At 37.3% G+C, this 23,728-nt stretch overlaps 1 protein-coding gene across 30 annotated transcripts in view; it reads right to left on the bottom strand.

Annotated features, from left to right (window-relative positions):
- The window catches only part of kcnma1a (potassium large conductance calcium-activated channel, subfamily M, alpha member 1a), a 302,368-nt gene that overhangs the window by 270,950 nt on the left and 7,690 nt on the right, over positions 1-23,728 (bottom strand). The window lies entirely within an intron of this gene.

Raw genomic sequence — 23,728 nt, 5'->3', positions numbered from 1 at the left:
AACCCCCATGTTTTTATATTAATTATTGTTGTCGATTAGGGTTAGGTTAGTTAGTGTTGTTTGTAAGGGTGTAACGGTACATCTGTTCGAATTGAACTGTTTCGGTACTTGGTGCTCGGTTCTGAACGGAGGCGTACCGAACGAGTTTGACGTAATGTAACCCTTAATTTTCGAGGCTGTGAGTCGGGTTACAGTTTCTTTGTGTAGATTATATTCACTCCTTCTTCTCTACTATAATGAGGACCAACACGGTAGGACAGTAAGAAACGTCAACGGCACGACAACATGGCCGCCACGAGAACGCAGTGAAACGCGGCCGTTAAAGTCAATCAGCCAATGCACACTAGTCGCAGTTCGGCCGCGTGTTAGACGCGTCCCAGAAGTGGCTCAACGCGATGCACGCAAAAAGAACGGCAGAATTTATTATTTGACGCAAGACGCGGCCCTCCTGCGTCAATACTACTAGCTAGCAGACCGGGAAGACTGGAAGTCACTCGTGTAAAAATACGGTGGATCCGGTCGATTTTCAAATTAATATGCAATCGTAACCCACTTTTTGAGTCCATCAGATCTCTTGAGTGGTAGATCGGGGCACAGTTGACTTGTCTTTGTTGATTTACAGTTGTCTTCTCTGCTATAATAATAACCAACACGGCCCCGTGTTCAATACAAAACCCTCCTACCAAAATAAAACAAGTAGGAACTAATATTCACATCGGAACTAAAGTTATACAACATTAAAAAAAATCTATAAATGAATACTACATCACATTTGTAAAATACAAACACATAATAAAATAAATAATAGCCCATTTAAATAAAATAAATTGAAATGAGCTAACACACTTGTAATTAAATAATAAGAATAATACACAGATGCTGCTTACACAATTAAATTTATTAATTTCTTACACAATTAAATTTATTAATTTCTGTGTGGCGCTTTAACTTGAGAAAATCCACCAATAAAGCGTTTGAAAACCGTTCATAAGAAAAAAAAATCATTGAGGCATTTCATTTGTAAAATACATGTTAAAATCTTTGTCATTGGGATTGCTTTTCTCTTTAGCACAGGACTTCTTTTTTCTTCTTTTTTTCAGAAAGAAAGCTCACCAATACGCGGGGTCTGAAAGGCAAATTGTTGTTGGATTATTATCTTTAAATACCCGCTACTTTTTGAGCAGAATTCTAGCTTTGTATAGTCTGCTGTTCCTATTATTGAAAGCACAAAAGTGTGTAATAAACAACTAGCACATTAATATTTTGCATTTTGTTTTCTTACTGTACCAAAAATGAACCGAACCGTGACCTCAAAACCGAGGTACGTACTGAACCGAGATTTTTGTGTACCGTTACACCCCTAGTTGTTTGTGATAGTAAATACATAAATAAATATGTAAATGTGTATTTTTTATTACTTTATTTTTATTTATTTATAATTTATTTGTTATTATGCAGCTTTAAATTAGTATAAGTTCTTAAAATATATTAAGACATTTTTTTTAAATAATTTGCGTATCAGGTTAAAAAATACTATTTTTTTTTTTTTTAAATAGTAATGACGAAAGTAGGAAGTAAAATGAATCATTTTAAAGAAAATTCCAACAAAATTTTTTTTTAATTGATCACTTATGTTTTTTATATCAAATTCAAGTTAAGCAAATGTTTAAGTTTATTCTAAATCATAATTCAAAACAATTTTGATTGCTCAATTAGACTAAATATAAATATATATATATTTTTTTTAAATTAAAAAACAACAGTATAAAATATATATTAAAAAAAACATTGTATCTTCATGAACTAAATGACAAAGCCAGAGATTCTCCCGAAAAGATTGATAGTGACTGCTAAATATATTTTTTGTTCATATATTTTTTCTATTTATTTTCTATTTAATCGATCACATTAAGTGTGCTTTAATCTTGAAAACCAGCTAGCGTAACTCTAAGATACAATGGAAGATGTCATTCATACACTATAATGAAAAATTAGCACTGCATCGCAAAAAAATGATATTCCCACACAAACACCTCACAATATTTATGCATACAAATAATATAACACTCACAGATGTATGGTCATATACCATACAAATGAGTTGTATCAACAAAGCTTTCTTCTTTTTTCTATAATTGTTACTTGTGGGATTACCAGTGGGTAAGGTGCACACGCACAAAATATAGTATATAAAATTTGTACATGAATACAGTGATCCCTCATTTTTCGCAGTTAATGGGGACCAGAACCCGCCGCGATAAGTAAAAAAAACTGAAGTAGCGCCCTCTCATAGAATTTTTTTTTTTTTTTTTTTTTTTTTTTTTTTTTCACGTGTTCAATGTATTTAGTCAAATTTAGCATTGGAAAGGGATACGTATAAGACATGTTTTTTCACTTTTTTTCCCCAAAGTATGATTTAAAAAAAAAACATTAGTAACTGTTTTTTTAGCTTGAGTTTTAAACATGTTACTGTCCCACCCAATTATTTTTAAACAAGAATAAAGCTGGAAAATGCTTGTCTTTATTAAATGCTTCATTGAGTGAGTCCACTCAAATCCGCTCAAGCTGCTCACTTACACACAATGAGTTGCCACAGCAACTGTTTAACAAGTTAAACGATGATTGATGAATCCGGCGCTTTGAAGCTTCGGGTTCCAAGCATCTGTGGCAAGATCAAACATTAAACGTCTGTTAATTAGCGTTAACTTTAATAAGCAACTCCAATGCACTGCCTGACAAACAAAGAGCAGGGAGAGAGAGGGAGCAAGAGTGAGACTCTGCGATCTGTGATTTTTATTTTTTTTTTTTGGAAGTTTGAAGCGCGAAGTAGCAAGGGATCACTGTATAATGTTTTATCTACACTGTGTTTTCATGGCAGATTCTTAACAACTGACTTGAAAAAAACAAACAAACGAGAAAAAAAGTTTGGGTTTTTTTGTTTGTTTTTTTATCATGAAAAGAATAGAAATCAGACAATATGGGGGGATAAAAAAAATTTCATTTTCTTGTTGGCCAGATCGATCCAGCCCTACTCTCAATACATACCAGTATACATTATGAAATCAGTGACATTTGTGTGGTTGTGCTATACCATTACACACTCACTGGCTACTTCATTAAGCACATCAGCACACTTAATAATACAACAGCTTTATTAAATATTCTGCCTTTACAAAGCTAATAAAGATTGATGCAGTCAGCATGAGGTACTTTCAAGTAGCATCAGATGCTTAAATGCTATTCCATTAAAAGCCAGATCCTTTTTTACCTTGGTGTCTGTACAAACAATCAACTAAAAGGTTCAAACAAAGAGACAAGATGACGTCCAAGCACTTTATCATACTAAAGAGCAGCCAAAGAGCCACTCTCGTCTACTTTAGTCATCCCTCTCGGCGCTCTCCATGGTGCTGAACAGTCTTTGCTTGCACAGAATAGCAGAGGCCGTCTTCCTGTTTAATACAAGCTGCCAAATCGCAGAGAATCATATTAAATCAATCATAGGCCCTTGAATCAGATCAAATCATGGCAGAATTTGAAATATTGGCAAATAATGCATCGTTGCTTCAAAAATAAATATTCTATAGCCATTACATCATACTATAGAGTTGTAGACATAAGATTAAAAAATGTTAAAACCCTTATTAAAAGGTATTGTGCTGTACAGCAAAAACTCTTGGGGTTGAGGTTTTGAATGAATTATTATTAATAGTAATAAGAACAATAATAATAATAACTAAAATACAAATTGTGCTATAATCGAGTAATAATTGAAAATAAAATACAGTAAATTTAAAAATAATAATAATAATCACATTCTAAAGTTAGCAATTCGTTATATACACTACATATAATATTATATTATATTATATTATATTATACTATATATACCCAGTATACAATGTCACTGAGTGGGAAATGAACTCACACTGCCTGCAAAACAAGTCACCCGAATCTGCAGTTGCCGTAGTCATGGTTACAGCTGCTAAATAGGCATCATTTTTCAATTTTTGTGTTGTAATATGACCACTTCTGTTTTCTGTTAATTAAAATGAAGGAATGGTATCCTTTCTCGTATTTACTGTTTGCCTGTAAGTATTACTCAAACGTACCCAATATAAAATAAATAGCATTTATACCATAGTTTAAGGAAAACAAGCAGACTATATTTGACATAGGGCATAAGAGATACATGACGCCTTCTGACCACGGAAGGCCAACGCATGCGTCATGCAGCTGACTGAGCAAAATTGACGCTGACCTCCAAGTGATAGGTGAGACATCTACAAGACCACGTCAGCAAAACCAAATCCCACAATCAGCTCTTCAGGACAGTCCAGAACAAATGTCGAGACGTCCTGTACTACCCCAACACCCAATGACAAAAAGAACTAGTTTGATAGCTCAGCGCCTCTCAGACCATGAGGTGCGGCGAACTTCTCACCTCAGTTGCCTCATTAACCATGACCCAGCAACGGTGACACACAAACTTGACCGCTCAAACCTGCAACAGAAGAAGACCCAAACATACCATTCTTCCTGCCCCGCGAGAGCCTTTAAAAAGACTGAATGTTTTAACTAATCGTGGTCATTTTTTCTCGGGAATCTTTTGTTGACTTATAATATGGCGACCCTGGAACCAGTCTGCCTCCTTGCCTGGGTCTGTTGCTGTTTTGCCTTGTCATTTGATCGCTGTCGACCTGAATAAGTTGTCAACTTGTGTTTCCAAGCCTTTTTTCAGCTTTCAAAATAGAGTCAGTACAAGGGGTTAAGACTAAGGTGAACGCGCGAAGTTTGGCCTTTTGGCTGGGTTGTCAGTGTCTCGCCGGCCCGGGTCGTTGGAGCTGCGCCATTGCGGGTCCGGCGGTTCGGCTGGCGTGATTCCGGCAATCTGGCTAAAAGGTCAGATTAACTTTAAAATCTACAATTGTGCTGTATGATATTTCAAATGATTTAGTAGGGACAAAAAATGTTAATAGCATTGAATAGTAAAAACAAAGATTTTTTTTTTCATTCACTGAAAGTTATTGAAATGATAATGACAGTAAATTGCACTAATGTCTAATTTGATCCAGAACACAAAAAAAGGTTCAAAGGCTCAAGGAAGCAATGTAAGGTGATGTGAGCATTGGGAGAACAGTGCACATCAGGATCCGTGTCTGCCTGCAGATGATGAATCCATTCGAATCATCTCATACACGACGTTTCCACATGCTGCTGTTCGAGCGTCAGCGCTAACGCATGGCCGCGTCATCTTACACAGCTCTTGTCACTCTCAAATTGGCCCTCCTTGCTCAGTTCCAGACTTCAAGGATTTTCATGGCTCTTGGAGGGGAAGAAAAAAAGCCAGCTTCAACCTGAGCAAGATTGAAGCTTCAAACAAGCCTGTAATTGGCAGTGGGGTTTACTCGTGCTGTGCAGGCATACTGGTAAATGTCAGACCAATGTGTAGACGGCCAACTAACTTTTGTCTGAGCGAATTGACGTTCGCTGCTCGTAAAAACAGCCCATTGTCCTTGTTATCTGCTGCACAAGACATAAACTGAATGGATGGTGGTCGTTTTGTGCTAGTACAAAGATCCATCTTTCTGGCAAGTGTGAACACAGCTGTGACAGTACTGTATCCTGTATTGCTGTAATAAACGCTAGGTAGACACCAGGAGTTGTTGTTTTATTGCTACAAGAAAAGAAGAGCTACTACAGAACAAAAAAAGACAAGGTATGCCACACAGAGGCGTAGCAAGGGTCCCCGGGTGCCTCAGGCAACAAGCAACATGGGGCCCTTTGTGCAAGTAAGGGGGATAGTCGGACTTGGAGCAATAGAAGAAAAAGTAGCAACACAAAAATACCATCGGATGCGGAGGTATATACCTTTGTGTGAAATCAGTAGTCAGATTGGCCCTACAACCCACCAAATTCAAATTATTCCGTAAAAACCACTGATTGGTGGACTACCGACCGAAACGAGTATTAAATTTGCTAATAAAATTTTTTAGGATTATTTTAGATGTATATATGTTATATTTTTCTTATAGAGTATTCGACAAGGAATACGATAGACCCATTAATAGACTTTTTGGGAAAAATCACCATTTGTTTAAGTAGTCACAAAAATAATGAGGTGGCCTGTGAAAATCAACATAAAACAACTCGGTGAGGACTCTCCAGAGAATACTTTGTGAGTCACTCTTCAAACAATCATGTGATAATAATAGCTGATTGGACTTTCTTAAACATGAATAATCTTCATGGCATGGTTAGTGCTGATTGGGATTGATATCAGAATCGTTAGATAATCTGCCAAATGAGTCCATGGTATTGAAACATTCCCCACACTTGTTGCTGCGACAGTGCAGTAAAGCTGCGTGTGCTAAATCTGGGGGGCCCTGCTGGCCGGGGGCCCTAGGCAACTGCCTGGTTTGCCTAATGGGACGCAATGCCTCTGATGCCACACACTAAACATAAAGCCAGGCTTAAAACAATACAAGAAAAACAGAATCAATAATGGCTAAGGTGATGGCCTAAGCTAAGGTAAACAGTTCAAATGTACAGTCATAACCCAGTTATCGTTGTAACAGTTGAAATAAAGTTAAAAGAAAAAAACAGGAATGGCAATTTTTTTGAAACCAGAATTCACACGACTAGCTAAAACGTGGTGTTATCATTTCCACAAGAAGTTGAAATTCAAGCACAGCTGCTGCCATTATTATTAGTCTATTAGAATCATATATGGTATTCTGAGACCACGTAGCTGACAGATAGAAAAAAGTAAGCTGCAGCTGGCCTGCTTGGAAGACGGCAATTAGCAATATTAGCCTAACACTCACAAAGTTGAACCCAAACAGGTTGCTGAGAGCAGTCGGTCGCCGTGGCGATGTGCCACACATACGTTCCTAACCTTCTGCTGGAGTGAAAGCACTCACACGCGGTTGTGTGCGCATGTGTTGCTAAGAGAGGCAATCTGGAAACGCCTGCTGCGATGTTTGAAGGTCACCACCGTGTCCCCTGCGCAGAGCCTCTATCCGAGGGCCAATTATAACGTGCCGCAATGTCCACGTTTCACCCCAATTGCTGAGGCTGTGTGTGCGTGTGCGCCTGAGATGACTGGCTGTGTCTGATAATTGCAAGCAGAAAACACGAGTCCCACCAGAGCTGGGAAATTTCAGGGTGGTTGAGATGTTTAATTTCTGATTTACATGCAAAGTGTATAACAAAGGACAGGCTGTAATGTTTAGATGTGAACACAAATGGCTATAAAATTAAGATTCAGATTAGGGCTGGGCGATATGGCCTTAAGTACGTATCACGGTATATTGAGCAGATTTACCTCGATAGCGATAAATGACGATAAATTCGCCCAAGCGGACTGTTATATAATCTGAAAATCTGAATCAATGCATGAAATACGAATTAACCGTTTCTCGTTGATTTAATTACCAGCTTTCAATTTAACAATTGCACGTGCAGTCTAAATATTAAGTATATAAAAATGTCTTGTAACCAATAAGAATTCAATATGAACATTTATAACAGCTTGTATGACTTGAACAATGTACAATATTGTAAAAATCAATACCACGACTATGCAAACATGTCTTTATAACACAAATGACTTACAGCTTGAACAGTACACTTCATACAGACAACTTATTGTTAATGGTTGCTGTGACATAATTACTCAACACAAGTGTTTACTTCAAGGTTTCAGGTTTTTTTCCCCCCAAAGCATTTTAGAATGGAATAGAATAGAATAGGTCTTTATTGTCATTGTCAACAACAGAACATTGTGAACAACGAAATTGGACGTGGCATTCCAGTATAAACATATGTATTTGATAAATAAAATGAAGAAATAGAAAAATATATGCCCTAGAGTTATAAGTGCATAATTATAGCTTACTGAGACTGAAATATGTACATGACGGAAATAGTGCAATGCTGTCCTAATTTTAGCCGTGTCATTTCTGCAAAGAATAGAATATGAATTTTAAAAAAACATTCTATAAATAGTTTTTTTTAATACATGCAACCCACACACAACCACATTAAAGCTATATTGCTCTTATGCCAGTGAAACATTTAAGATTCTATGATGGCAGTAATGATACAGAATTAAGCAAGCACATACAGACAAATGTGGCCATTAAACGGGAATATTATAGGCTTTACTGTTGGATTATACTTTATGATGAATGTTCATAAAAAGCTATGAGAGAAAACACACACAGAGATACAAAATAACGTGACATACAGATAGCTAGATGCAGTCCGAGCCCATTCCCCTCATTTAGTTCAGCCGTTTCGACAAGGTTAGAGCCGCTATCCGACACCATCACGCTTATTTGTAGCGTTAGCCGCTAGCGTTAGCCTGTGCCCTGGCTACCAGTAAAAAGCACTGAAAGCACCCTCTCTTGAAATCGTGAGAACTAGGGAGGACAGCAGGTGAAAGCCCATCTGGTGGCTGCCAAGAGTCTACTTAATGTCGGGTGAAAGCTTTGGCGAAGCTTCCTTAAGCCCGACTCCATCACATTTGCTTGTAGCATTAGCTGCTAGCGTCAGCCTACCGGGCTTCTGTTTGCTTGATTTCCTGATAACCACGTGACTTCATACATTAGCACACTGACTGCTTTCTTAAAGGGGAATGAACATAGCCAAACAACACAGAGTCAAAGCGGTATGAAAAGACTATTTTCGTGTTTTATTAAATTACCGAATATACATGGTCAAAATAACGTTGGTCATCGTGATGAATTACGGTAACGGTAAATTTTCGGTATACAGCCCGGCTCTAATTGAGATAAAGACTTCCATTCAAAAGAATTCTTGCTTCCCTATTAACACATTCGGTTCTTTCTTTCCTCTAACAGACATAAAAGTGCGGAACAATAAACAACTTTTAACAATTAATTGTGTAACAGCAAACAAAACTAAGTTAACCAGCTAACAAGCTACTTTCCGGTCCTTTTGATTTGATACAGTATTACTCAAATGGTTAAACTACCAAAATAAATTTCTCAAACTTTGAACCGTTTGTTTGCTTCTTGCTTGGAAACCGGTGGAGCCCTGTTTGCGAAAAAAACGAAAACATCAAGTGGGGTTTCTATATCAAATTATTTTGACTCATAACAACGTATTTCTTTTAAGAACAACAAGTCTTTGTATCCGTGGATCCCTTTAGGGAAAATTTAGTGTACAAAGATGTACACCACAAAATTTGTGATTTAAACAATTACTAAACACGACCATATGCAGTGAATTTCATTTTAAAGCTTAATTCCATTATTTGTTTTAGTAAATTGTACTGTATTTTTCTCAACAGTCAGCTTGCAGAATTGGGGTACGGATTTTAATTTGTTTCTCAAATCAGTTGTTGCTCTATGTGTGTTTTTTGGATGATGTAATGAGCAATGAGACTTAATATAAACATTGGTAGTTGTTAATTGTATAGAAAATATTTAATACATAATATCAGAAATATCTTTTTGAAGTAATATATATAATTCAAGGACTGCAGAAGAAATATGAACAGAAACGCAAAAAAAGAATAGAAAATAACAGCCATCTGAGAGCCAGCCATGTGTTAAGTTAACAAGAAAGCCAGCACCCTCCATCAAAATAATAAAACCTGAAGAATTTTGCACATCCAGTTTGAGAAGTATCGCTTATCATATGTTTCCAGCCAGCGGAAGGCCTGTCAAACGCTTCTCTGCTGTGGAGCCAGGTATACTCTTCCTGTCTGACCTTTAACCTAGCAATACTTCCTGGGGTATGGATGTCCTTTTAATAGCATGCTGACGGGCCAAAGAAGACATAACAACACGACAGCAGGCCAACACTTTTGCTAGCGGGGTTGAAGCTGAGTGTATGTGTGTCTCATGATATACATAGTCCCGCTTGATATATTGCCTCTCCTTGTCTGCGGATTAACATACATCAGTGTGGCACACTAAAGTTGTCCCTAGATGGCCATCAAATCAAGGCTAGTGAATTAAGGATTAAGGCCGAGAAAAGCGTCGACGTCCAAAGGGGAATAACTCATGAGTCACACGTTCCATAATGGACCAGCTAGGGGGATAAGAAAGTTGAGCGTTAGTTGGTGTCAACTTCAGAGTCCATTATAAAACCTTTTTAAAAATTGCAAATAGTCGCAAAATAATATTGAGGATAAAAAGAATGTTACTGGGTGAAGCACAGTACTACACATTGGTTAAACTGTGAAAGGTGAACTTGTGATTGTTTACACTGTTTTGTGATTGGTCAAAAAGACTGTGTGACCTGGATGAAATTTGTCATTACGCGGTTTGTGATTTTATTTCAATCGTTTTTATAGGTAAAACAGCTCTATAAGCGAGGTAACGTTACACTGCCTCTTATTATAAGAGCACCTACTAACTACGCGCTTCCTACATACCGATTCATCTCAAAAGCAAATGTTCTGGCTCTCTGACAGAGGATTAAAATATATACTGTAAATGCATACCTGTGTTTTTGTTGTGGTTTACTACAGCACTTTTGTCAAACAACACTTTCCTATCTTCATCTGTCACTTTATTTTGTTTTTACATTGAAACCTGACGCCAGGCGCCACCTTAGCCGGTCTACTTAGGCTGGTTGACTGTCGATTTTTTATTTTTCTCTCCTTCACCTCCTAAGACCAGCCCCACAACGTTCCCATTCTTGTCTCCAGTCGGAGGCCTCCGCGTTATGTTTTTTTGCCCCTTCTCTCAGGACCTCCAGCCCTGACGCCATGCATGTTTCCCATGACCGCCCGATGTGCGCAGTCTGTGGGAGATCAACGATGCGATGCGTCCGCGTAAAGTGATTGTTTGACTTTGAAAGAAATCCCAAATTCCCAAGATTGACCGCCAATAATACACGATGCACACTAGAGGAGTTCCAAAAAAATAGATTATTACATGCGTCGCAATTCGACACGTGACAATTCGATTACGATTCATAAAGGCTCAAAAACGATGATTTTCCCTCATAACTTTATGACAGCCGCTCGTAGCGGAACAAAATTCAAGACACGTCTGCCGCCAGGACACCTTTAACGGACGCACGCAGGTTATAATGGATACTGCCTGTAACTGAGTGAGAGATTTACTCTCTTTCAAAAGACTGGAAAATAAATTTGTGTATGAGACAGGCAGGGACAGAAGGGTGCTGGGTCGCACTTCTGTGTGCACGTTATTTTTTAGAGCAAGAAGGGAAGAGAGATAGTTCGTTGCTCCTCGTCTTTCAAATGTCCAGTTGTAGTATGTCATGTCAAGTCATGTCAATTGAAAAATATCCTGAGTGTGTTGCTAAGACCCGTGTGCGTCTACAAGAGGTGAGTACACGAACCCTCTTGTACTGTTTAGCCTTTATTGTTGTTTTTTTTTTAGGTGTTAATAGTTAGCGTCAAGCACTAAGCTAATTAGCTAATTCGCTAACGTTTATTTCATTTGCAGAACGTGTAAAACCATGAGTAAGTACAGCCATAACACTACAAACATGTGAAATAGTGCAGAAATCTGTGAAAACAAGGTATATTGGTTAAAAGAAGGCTTATTTCTAAAGACACTTTGTTTCCAGAAAATGTGGAATTCATTCCACCTGTGTAAATTTTATTGTATTGTTGAGGGAAATAAGTACTCCCTTTAAAATGGTTAATGTTTTTGCACTTTCTTGTAAAAATAAAGAAATAAAAAAGCAGTTTAAGGTTGCTTTTGTTGTATGGGCATGCTTCCATCGTTCCTGTTGAATCATCAGAATTCTTTAAATAAATAATAGACAAAAATTCTTCTACTATATTATTAGTAAAGTACGATGCATCAATAATCGTGATAATCGTGATAACCTTGATCATCATCAATACCGTTATCATCGTTCAAGAATCGAATCGTAGCCCCCTGAATTGTAATCGAATCGAATCGCGGGGTGCCCAAGATGGCACACCCCTAATGTACACGCTTTAGTTCTATGACAGCAGAATAAGATCATACCGTTATGATTTTTGCAATTTTTCCATTACAATCCAATGTGAAATTCCTCTAACAAAAGTGGCACATCATAGTATTTGGTCGTTTCAGGAAAAAAAAAATCATACATTTATAAGTGCGATCCCCACACACCACACTGTACAGAAAGTATAACCAGAGGAGCAATAATGACAAATTCAAATAAAAACTTACTAGTTTGTCTGTCAGGTTGTTAACAGACATGACAGGATGTCTTTAATTGTAAAACATTGGGATTTGCTTCTAGCCAGAAATGGAAAAAAATTCCAATAACCCTCGAAGAATTTCTTGGAAGTTTTGTACAGCAGAGAATGTGCATCTATCCAAGACTATTGTTGGAACTTGCACTGATTTTTATCAGCTAAATTTAATGCAAATGGATTGCTGACTAGAGGTGTGCAAAATTTCCGATTCTTAGATTATTCGCGATTCGGCCATGGAAGATTCGAGAACGATTCACAAACATCCAAATTCCGATTATTGAAATATGCGAAGTAAAGCGGAAGTACACAACACTCAGCGCGCGGCGCGGTCTTCGGGACGGAACGGAGCGAGAGTAGCTAAACATCATGCTTCCCATTACCCGGCCCCTCGGGTTATGCCAATGCTCAACTCACGGCTCTAGCTCAACTCATGCAACGAGATGAAAAAAACACAACAACATACCTGACTGCTGCCGAAAAGCTGCTACAAAGTACATCCATATAATGTTACGGTGGATATCATTTATATAGGACTAGATGTAATATAGATTTGGTAGTGTTAGCAGCACAGCTACAAAAAGCTAGATGCAGGCGTTATAAACGGCCGCCATCTTAAAGCAGTACACTTCCCTGCAAGGCTGTTGTAGCGAACCTTCCAAGCAAACCTAATTAAAATATTGACTTGAATCTATCTTTAAAATAGTTTTAAAACTTTCACATGTCGAAAGTAGACAAAAGGGAAATTATGGAATAACGGGAGCAATTTTAACAAATTTAACGGTTGATTCACAACATTAAATTAATTGAATGTAGTTTAAAGCTGCTGATACAGAATGGGGAGTGGAGTTTTTTATTTAATGTTATTTTTGTATATTTGTTTACTGCTATATGTTAACTTGATACTGAAATAGTAGTGTGGTTTACCCTGAGAGTATTTTTGAACAATTTTGGAACTAATGTACAAAACATTTAAAAAAAAAAAAAAAAAAAAAAAAAAAAGGGAAAAAAAGGAGGGGGGTGCATCAATAATCATTTTATAATCGAATCGGAGCCTCTGAATCATAATCGCAATCGAATCGTTAGGTGCCCAAAGATACCCAGCTCTACTGCTGACACCTTTATTGCTGTAGCGGTCGGCGGCAAAGCACAACGCTGTGATGGAAAGTGGTCACGCTTTGTGCTGCTAACCCCCCACCCTAGCCCCAACAAGTGGCAACAACACATGACGGGGCACATGCAGCTCAACCATTGACCACAAGAAGTAGACCCACAAATTCTTCACATGTCAACGAGGCCGGGTCTATTGGACAGACTCTTGGATCTTGCCATAAAATCTACAAAACCGGGCACACATACATACAGTATTTCAACTAGTTACAGTTATGAGAGCAGAAACTAGTCAGCTTTGGGAATTATGAGCTTTCGCTAGTCTGTGAGACAAAAATTGATCTATGCACGATATAAGCAATGAGCATTTTCAGTTCTTTTAAGTTTAAATCTCTTTGTTTTGATGCTGAATGGAAATGAGGCTGTTTTGTGACATATATATTTTATGTAAGAAAGAACATAGCAAGCATGTTGTGCAGAATGCTACAATTCCAGCATTTTATTTGGTGACTGTCTTGTGCTGGGGAGAGTTAGGTCGAAGTTAGTGAGAGCGACAGCTGAGGGTGGGGCGTGAGCTCTGCAAAACACAGCTGGTGTGTTGCCAAGCGGACGACAACACACACACAACAGTTCCTCTGTGTAGACACCTACGCCAACCATTAGCGTGAAAGGTAATGCATACAGCAATGTGCTCCTCTATAGAAGAGCGCACTTAATTGTGGCTGAGATGAAGAGACAGATACTTGGGAAATATTTCCAAGCATTCAATTAAATGGCCTCAACCTTCAGTGCACCAAAATCAATAGGAACATTCACTTATGGAAATGAGTTGTTGTGTTGTTAAATTCCCCTAAGGCTGCCATGAATCACTAAGCAGTGCACATAAGACGGAATTTACAGCATCTGGCTGTATTTAAAAAAAAAAACAGCCGTTAAACAATTGAATAATTTAGTAGAAAACCTAAATGATGAACACAATTCAAACCGTAGCATCGACATCAATAAAAAACAATAATAATAATTCAATTTGAAAAAACTCAAGACACTCCACAAAGTGCCTATGTATCATTGAAATTTTTGACTTTAATAAACTATTGTAAAGCATGTTATTAAAGACAATAACCATACAAAACAATATTTCAAATGTCCTCCAAACACAGCCTTTTCTTACAAAAAGGCTTCTCAAAAAGCAGTATCCTCTCAGGCTTTTCAGGCTATGTCCCACCACAAGAGCTGAGTGGGCCCATCCGTGTGGGTAACATAAACAGCACATCAAAATCTCCACCAGACGGGATGAATTTTTAATAGTCCCACTAGACGCTGGCTGGCGCGCCGACAAACAAACATTAGAATACTCACACAATCAAGCAGAAAATCTCTATGTACTCTGAATTATTTGTGTGCCTCCTTGCAATCCATCCTGGATTTACTCCCTCAAATTCTACGCCTCTTTGCTCAGGGTTGTTATGTTGTTGTTTGTTTTTATGTCACTAACTAGTTGAAGCTGTTCAATGGCGCTTCTGCTGGTTGCAACCAAGTAGTGCACTCCCATTTTGCTTCAATTGTTTCAAGATGTAATACTGTAATTGGAATGAATTTCATGAGATATCATTCCTAACCATCAGATAATGGACTGCACCGTCATTTTGCCTATCCCGAATAGAAACTAGCACTATACAGATTATGATTAGTGATTTATTCACAGACATTAGTTTTGTATGGAGTTACATTTCTGTCTTCATTATTCAATCAAAAAAAAAAAAAACGTTGCTTCAATCAAATAAAAAGTTGTTTCAATCAGAATATATATTTTCAATCAAGAAAAAGCCACTTCAATCAAAAAAACGTGTTTGAATGCAAAAATAAATTTGAAACTCAAAAAATGTATTTGAAAACTTTTTCTTGAAATTTTTTTCTTTTTTAAGTCAAGTTTCTTTTGATTGAAACAACTTTTTTGATTGAAGTAATGTAATTTTGCGTTTGGACCACATTTTGGCTAGGACATTTGTGTCATTATTATTCCAATCAAAAAATAAGTTGCTTCAAACAAAAAAATATATATTTTCAAAAGAAAAATCACTTCAATCAAAAATTTAAAAAATTTAATCGTAGACAAAAAGGTTTGAATGTGAAAAAATTAGGGCTGTAAAACGATAAAAAATTTTAATTGAGTTAATTACAGCTTAAAAATTAATTAATCGTAATTAATCGCAATTAATCGCAATTCAAACCATCTATAAAATATGACATATTTTTCTGTAAATTATTGTTGGAATGGAAAGATAAGACACAAGATGGATATATACATTCAACATACGGTACATAAGGACTGTATTTGTTTATTATAACAATAAATCAACAAGATAGCATTAACATTATTAACATTCTGTAAAAGCGATCCATGGATAGAAAGATTTGCAGTTCTGAAAAGAAAAATGTTGGTACAAGTTATAGAAATTTTATATTAAAACCCCGCTTAATGTTTTCGTTTTAATAAAATTTGTAAAATTTTCAATCAAAAAATAAACTAGTAGCCCGCCATTGTTGATGTCAATAATTAGTTACACAATGCTCATGGGTGCTGAAGCCTATAAAATCAGTCGCACTCAAGCGCCAGCAGAGGGCGGCAAAACTCCATAAAACACAACAAGTGAGCGTTTCACTGTACTTTCATTTAAATCTGTCTGAGCGGGGCATCTGCGTTAATTGCGTCAAATATTTTAACGTGATTAATTTAAAAAATTAATTAACGCCCGTTAACGCGATAATTTTGACAACCCTAGAAAAAATATTTGAGACTCAGAAATTCCCATTTGAATGCTTCATTTTTCATTGAAACTGTTTTCTTTGATCGAAGCAATCCTTTTTGTGTTTGAGCCATATTATGGGCAGGACATTCGTGTCTAAATCATTCAATCCCAATAAGAGTTGCTTCAATCAAAAAAACTTTTTAATCAAAGAAAGAAAATCATTTGCAAAAAAAATTTTTTTTTTTTTTTTTTTTTTTTTTTTTTGAAATAGATATATATTTTATCGAAGTGTCGCTTTTTTTGAAAAGCAAAAAGTTTTAAACTCTTTTTTTCTAAGTGGAAAAAGTTTTGATTCAGTTTTTTTTTGAAGTGGAAAAAGTTTTGAAGGCACTTTTTTTCGATTGAATCATTTTGACACAAAGATCCAACTTCAACGCTACTTCCGACATGTTCGAGTGCCAGGTGACTACGCCAATGGCATAAAAGCATGAAGCAAGAATAATGGCCACCAAGGCTCCATCCAGCCATCGGACTCTGCTCGGGTCCAAGCCGAAAATAGGGCACCGGTACGGGGGGGTGTCGTCGGCATCTCACCGGAGTGCCTGCGATGGTACGGTATATATTACAAATAAAAAAATATAATTTCAAAAAAATATATATTTTTGCAAATGATTTTTTTTCTTTGATTAAAAATAGTTTTTTTGATTGAAGCAACTTTTATTGGGATTGAATGATTTAGACACAAATATGTCCTACCCATAATATGGCTCAAACACAAAAAGGATTGCTTCGGTCAAAGAAAACATTAAAAAAAAAATTTTTAAACTTGACTTAAATCAAAAAAAGATTTTTCAATCAAAGAAAAATAGTTTTCAAATACATTTTATTGAGTTTTAAATTTATTTTTGCATTCAAGCAAATTTTTTTTGATTGAAGTGACTTTTTCTTCGATTGAAAATATATATTCTGATTGAAAAAACTTTTTATTTGATTGAAGCAACTTTTTTTAATTTGAATAATACACAAATCTACCTCCATAGTTTTGTAGTTAGATCTGTATTTATAACAAACATGTTTTCTTCAACTTTTCCTTGAAGAAAAGACCTTACTTAATTTTCACAATGTAAAATTTTCTGTTTTGATATCTTAGTGAGGATTATTTTAAAGATTTCCCCCATGTTGCTTCACAAAACAGTGCAACAAATGTCATTTGGTACAAAACAGGTACGAAACTAATGCAATGCAATGAAAACTGCTCTGATTTGTAACCTCTTGTGTCATTCACAAGAGGAAACAATTGTAAAAGCGAGGTGAAAGCCCTTTGATGCCACAAACAATCACATCACCATGTAAAATAGATTAGATGATGAAGCTAAATGTCACGCGTAGAAGTTATGCAAGCGGGGTGGCAGGTACACTGCAACTTTAACCTTCCCCTTGAGCTGTTTGGACAGAAACAATTGTACATTTCTGACAGCTGTCGGCTCTAAAGTGCACATTAACACACTTGTGTTGCACCTTGGGGGTAGACCAGGGTGGGTGAGGTTGAGGGTGCTTATTAGTACAGTAGCTGCGTCAGCTGCTGCTCAACAAAACATGTTGTATGTACAGTATGTACAATGTATGCATGCAACTTGTGCTCAAATACATTTTATGACATCATGTGACCAGGTTCTCCCATACAGACTAAAATATTCATTCATTATTGACCATTAAACTTAATGTGAGCTTACAAGTGACTAAGAAATAAACAATACATCAAAGAAGATGAGACGATACCCAGTAATTTGAGAACAAAGTTATAGGGAAGCAAGCGTGTCCTTGGCTGAACCACTAGCCAATAGAGCTAAATTAGGAATGGGAAGATGTGCTCAAAAGCCTTGGTTCAGGTCTTTTGGGATAGATTGAAGCCAATGCCTAAAACCTATTGGATGTCAGTGAAAATAGTGGTGCAGCAATCAATGCAGGACGTGACCAGGGCATGAAACACATAAAAAGAAGGATCTGCAAATTTGCTCCGGTGCCATCATTGAAATTGGGTCTATGTGATGCTAAGGCCAAGGTATGAGACATAAACAATTTGCAGAATTGTATGCAGGCCAAATTGAGGACTGTTAATGGCTTTTATCCATAATTAGTCTGAGAAAATTGTTGAAGTTACCTTCAGACCAGTGTGTGGACAGACTGTAACAGAGCTGTGCTGTTGGGGCTTATAGGCAAGGCGAACATTGATACCTGTTGATCTCCAGCTGTTTGACAATAAACAATTAGTGGATTATTGGGTTTTTGAGGTAAAATGTTCACATGAGTGCAACTATTAAGTGAAACATTATATCAGCTACATGTAGACTGCCATTATGTCAATACATTTACAGTTGTATTTACACAAGTACTCTGACTACGAAACTGAGGTTCAGAGCATTCAGGCAGAGGTTGTTAAAACCCATTTAAAAATTACTGTATATTTAAAAGAATCTCAGAATAACACTGCTCTGTGCCATGTTTCCACCAGCTTCTCAAACAGACGATAAAACCATTAATGTACGAAAAGCTTTTTGCTCCTCCCTCCCACATGCATCTCTCTAACAGAGGCATCATGTAAGAACTTCTGGAGGTGGCATGACGCAGAATAGATAAACTAGACTATTAGGTAACCAAACAGCAGTGAGGAAGAAGCACAACAACTCAGAAAACAGGCTTTACATTCAACAAGACAGAAAATAGATATTGGCATGCTCCCTTAAGTGATTCGTTTCCACAGTGGAAACCTACCAGTTAAAGTAAATTGAGAAATCGGTTAAGGAACAAAACTGTAAAATAGATAGAGGCAAACAAAGTGAATGGAAGACTATAAACACTGGCTGACAAAAGACGCAATACATTCTGCATGCTCTTCAACTATCTTGAACTTTAGGGCTAGGTTCATACCGCAGGTCTTAATGCACAAATCCGATTATTTCGTGTTTTTCCGGCTCGAGTCAGGCATTAAACTGGCAGTCTGAATGGAACAGTTCGCATAAAAGTGGACCATTCAAAATCCGATCCAAAGTGGTATGAAAAAGTATCTGGACCTTTTGGAATTTCTAACATTTCTGCATAAAATCACCATATAATGTGATTTGATCTTTGTCAAAATCACACAGATGTAAAAACAGTGTCTGCTTTAACTAAAACCACCCAAATATATTAATAGGTTTTCATATTTTAATGAGCATAGCATGCAAACAATGGCAGAATGGGAAAAAATAATTAAGTGAACCCTCTGCCTAAGGAAACAAAGAGCAATTGAAACCAATTTTTACCAAACAATTTAAGTCAGGTGTGTGCTCAATCACTGATGAGTGGTTTAAAGCTGCTCTGCCCACTATAAAACACACATCGGGTAAAAATTGTCTTGATGAGAAGCATTGCCTGATGTGCGTCATGGCTCAGTCAAGACAGCTGTCTGAAGACCTGCGAACAAGGATTTGTATAAATCTGGGAAAGGATACAAAACCATCTCTAAAGGTCTGGATGTTCATCATTCGACAGTCAGAGAAGTTGTCTATAAATGGAGAGAGTTTGGCATTGTTGCTTCCCTCCCAAGGAGTGACCGTCCACCAGAGATGAAGCCAAGAGTTCAGCGCAGAATACTCGGAGAGGTAAAAAAGAACCCTGGATTGTCTGCTAAAGACTTACAGAAATCAATGGCTAAATCTCTGTGCACACATCAACTATACAAAATCTGGGCCACATTTTTCCAGAATGTGGCTGCGGTCTGAACTACCAAGTCCCCCAACTTGGAATTCATACAGCAACTACGTCAGCTAAGAGCGAGAGATACAGGGCGCTACGGTAGCGATGCAACTGTGCATTAGCGTTAGTGCCTAGCTTGAACGCGGCTTATAGGGAAGAGGAGTCATAAAAAAATTGACAAAATGTTAGGAGGATAGAATGTTCGGTTTTCTCTCTGTGCTCCAAATGCGCAATATTTCAAGATTGCTTACACGACCGAGAGTCGGGGCGATTTCTCTGTATATGTGTGCGTCATGCACACACATGGCATGCATGCTATCAATCCATTTAAACTTTTAATATAAGATTAAACAGGGATTATTTATGTCTATTATTTGAGTCCTCTTTTTGGAAATCAAAATAATGATCATCCTACAATGACGTTGAGCCAGCACTTGTTTTGATTTTCCTGCGCATGCGGGTCAGTTTGCACATCGCATCGCGGACTGTGAATTTGTGCGTATGCATGACACTTGATCGGGCTCAATTGACAAAGGCAGCCTGAACAAGCACACTAAAAAAACAGATATGACAAAAAAATCTAAATAATAAAAGTTGCAGGTATTGGAATAGCATACCGCACGAATACAACTTTTAGACCATACGTCGCCATCTTAACCAGGAAGTGCGTCAACATAGACACGCCCTCGCTTACAAACTATGTTATTACTGCTTGTTTTCTGCCGGTAATCTTTCAAAAAAGAAAATGCCGAGTAAACAGTGATGCTATGGAACTTGTAGAAACGACTCCAGATTTACGACATATGAAGGATGTTTTCTTCATACATTTCCCAAAGCCAAAAAAGAGGAAAAATGTGAACAATGGATCAACTTGTGTGGACGTCAAAAGACCAGTTTAACGCCAGCAAGGTGAAGCCATTCACCTTCATATGCAGTAAACATTTTGCTGGGGACCATGGTCCTACAAAGGACGAAGAGGTAAGCCATTTTGATATTTTTACTTATTTTTTAGCGTGGCGTTTTGCCATGCTGCTTCTGTCTGACGATGAATGACCTGAAAAAAATTTAAAATGTATCTGACTGCCACTGTTGTTTCCTTTTCTGTTGGTAAAAAAAACAAATTTAGTCAGGAGGAAGTGTACTGTATTTTTCGAACATTAAGTCGCACCTGAGTATAAATCACACCAGACCAAAAACGAGCAATGAAGAGGAAAAAAATTATATATAAGTCGCACCGGAGTATAAGTGGCATTTTGGGGGGAAATTTACTTGATAAAATCAACACATAGAACAGATATGTCATCTTGACAGGCAATTTTTTTTAAAATACTATGGAGAACAATATGCTGAGTAAGTGTACAGTATGATAGTGTTACACGATGCATGAACATTGAAATGCGAACGTGGCCGGCATGTTAACGTAACATAGCTATTAAGTTATTCAGATAACAATAGCATAAAGGACATGCTAACAAGTTTACCAAACCATCAGTGTCACTCCAAAACACCAAAATAACATGTGAAATCATATAATAAAGTGTTAATCATTTCACACATAAGTTGCACCCACAGCCAAACTATAAAAAAACAGACTTATAGCCCGAAAAATATGGTTAATAAATTATAGAATTAAGATTTGTTATTAATTAAAAAATTAAAAGTGTTCGTTGGGTGTCACTGAGTAGCATTTGCGATCGCTACACAAAAATAGCAATGTAAATTACCCTCAAGAACAGTCAGAGACTGAAGACAACCAGAGGATATAATATATAAGAAAGACAGGGCATATGGTGGTAAAGGATAGATTGTTGAAACAAGAGAATGTCATTGTCAGTGGCGTAAGGCAATGCGCACAAGAAAAAGGTGTCAATAAAAAAAGATACCTCTGGATCAGGTCGGCTCTTTTTCCCGTCTTCTTCAGCCCTTGACACTCAAGCCATCTCTTTAACTGAACATTTGTATGTTCTTCTACATCTTTACCAGTGAATTTGGCACCAGGGACATCATTTTCGGACAGAATTGGTAGGTTTAGCTCAATAAACATCTCGTTAGTACACTATTTCCATGCATTTACTATTAGGGACAAACGGGAGGTTGACCCGCCTAGCAAAAATTGCTAACGTCATGAATATTAATGAGCAAAAGTGTTGCTTGCGGTGCGCCATTGAAGTGATTCAAGCTAAAAGCAGTTGCATCAACCTAAATGACTGAAGATGATGTTGGTCTACGTGCTTAACTGCACAAATTCAGCGGTTATACAAGAGTCATTTGTTTGTTCCACGAAATTGCGTTCAAGTCACCTTGACCTCTGATTGCTCAATCGGGTTGTCCTGACCAGTGCGGCTAGTGTATACTTTTTCTGTTATGAACAAATCTATTTGTTTCCTGTTATAACCAAGTAAGGCCAAGTGTTCGGGTGGTCTACGTCATTTTATGTTTGTTTGTGTGTCTGTTTGTTGTACGCTATATATCCCTGACCTGATTAAAGCTCAGGAGCCTTTTTGATCTATCTGCAAATGTGTCAGTGTGCTTTGTGTACTCATGACATGGGCATGTGTGTGTTTGTATACAGCGGAAAACACAGACAAGGCACCCCTCTTTAAAATAAACTGCTGTATTTTAAGCCAAAAGAACTATTGTGTTTGATAGAACAATATGTCTATATGCTGCCATAGCAGATTCATGGCACATTAAGTGCCCGAACTATTTTTAATTTGTCCATTTTACTCTGGAGATCCCCGTTTACAGATGTTGCGCAACCGCTTTTCTTTTAACCTAGCCATAAAAAGAAGGTAAGTAATCTTATTTTATCGAAATGTCTGTCATTTTTAGTTTTGAATCATTAATTAATGTCTAATATTTAATTTAAAAAAAAAAACGGCTTTAAAGAGCATATGACACGAGAAAAAAAGTCTTAAATGGCATTATTATGTGAATTAGAATCATATTTTGAGACGATTCGACTATATACAACAATTTAGCAAAGCGCAGATGACGAGAAATTAGTTTTTTAATCTGCCGGTTAGCCACGCCTACCATTATAGGGCTTTAACGTCCCCAACAGGTGGATGACATCAGCGGTAGACTGGGCCCATCGGTTTTACTATTCAGCCCATTGAGGGGTAATTATTCAGAACGAGGAAAACGCGACGAAGAGAGCCGCAAAATGTCATTGTTTCGGTCTCTTTACTTCAATATTTTTACAGGATATTCTTTTTATCCAAGTATTTTCCCCAAAAGCTATATAAATGGCTTGAGAAGGACCAGTCAGCCTGTCGAGGGGGAACTATTCACAACGAGGAAAACGCGACGAAGAGAGCGGCAAAATGTCATTGTTTCTGTCTCTTTACTTCAATATTTTTACAGGATATTCTTTTTATCCAAGTATTTTCCCCAATTGCTAAATAAATGGCATGGTCATGACAAATAACAGTCTTGTGCTGAATGGAATATGAAATAATAAAAATGCATTTATTCAGGACGACATGGCAAAATTACTCCATAATGGTCAAAACTGTCGACTTCACCTTTACTGTCGCACCTCCCGAATGATATTTTATGACACCTAAATCGGACATATGTCATTTCCCTTCCCCGGCTTCGGAGAATGTAAACAAACCAGAAGGCGTGACAGCTAGCCGACATGCTAACCCGAACCGAGTGATGTTTCAAAGTCTTCGAAGCGGAAAATCACACATAACTATCCTGGATTATTTGACATGACGACCCGGTTGTCGATTGTTATCGCGGATTGGCAAACCGCCCGGCGGAGAGCAATTTACAGTTTGCTCCCTGGAGGAGGGTGGCTGGAGTTATTGTGCAGCTAACGTGCTGCTGCTAATGAGCATTAGGAGAGCTTTTTACATGCCTATCAATGATCAAACGTAAGTAGTCCTTCATTTAAAGAAAGTTTGTAGTGTTTACTTTGTAATCG

This window comes from Corythoichthys intestinalis, chromosome 10 (assembly GCF_030265065.1).
Source record: "Corythoichthys intestinalis isolate RoL2023-P3 chromosome 10, ASM3026506v1, whole genome shotgun sequence".
NCBI classification, from domain to species: Eukaryota; Metazoa; Chordata; class Actinopteri; order Syngnathiformes; family Syngnathidae; genus Corythoichthys; species Corythoichthys intestinalis.
The sequence above is the reverse complement of the archived record's forward strand: the minus strand, read 5'-3'. Positions and strand labels throughout refer to the sequence as shown.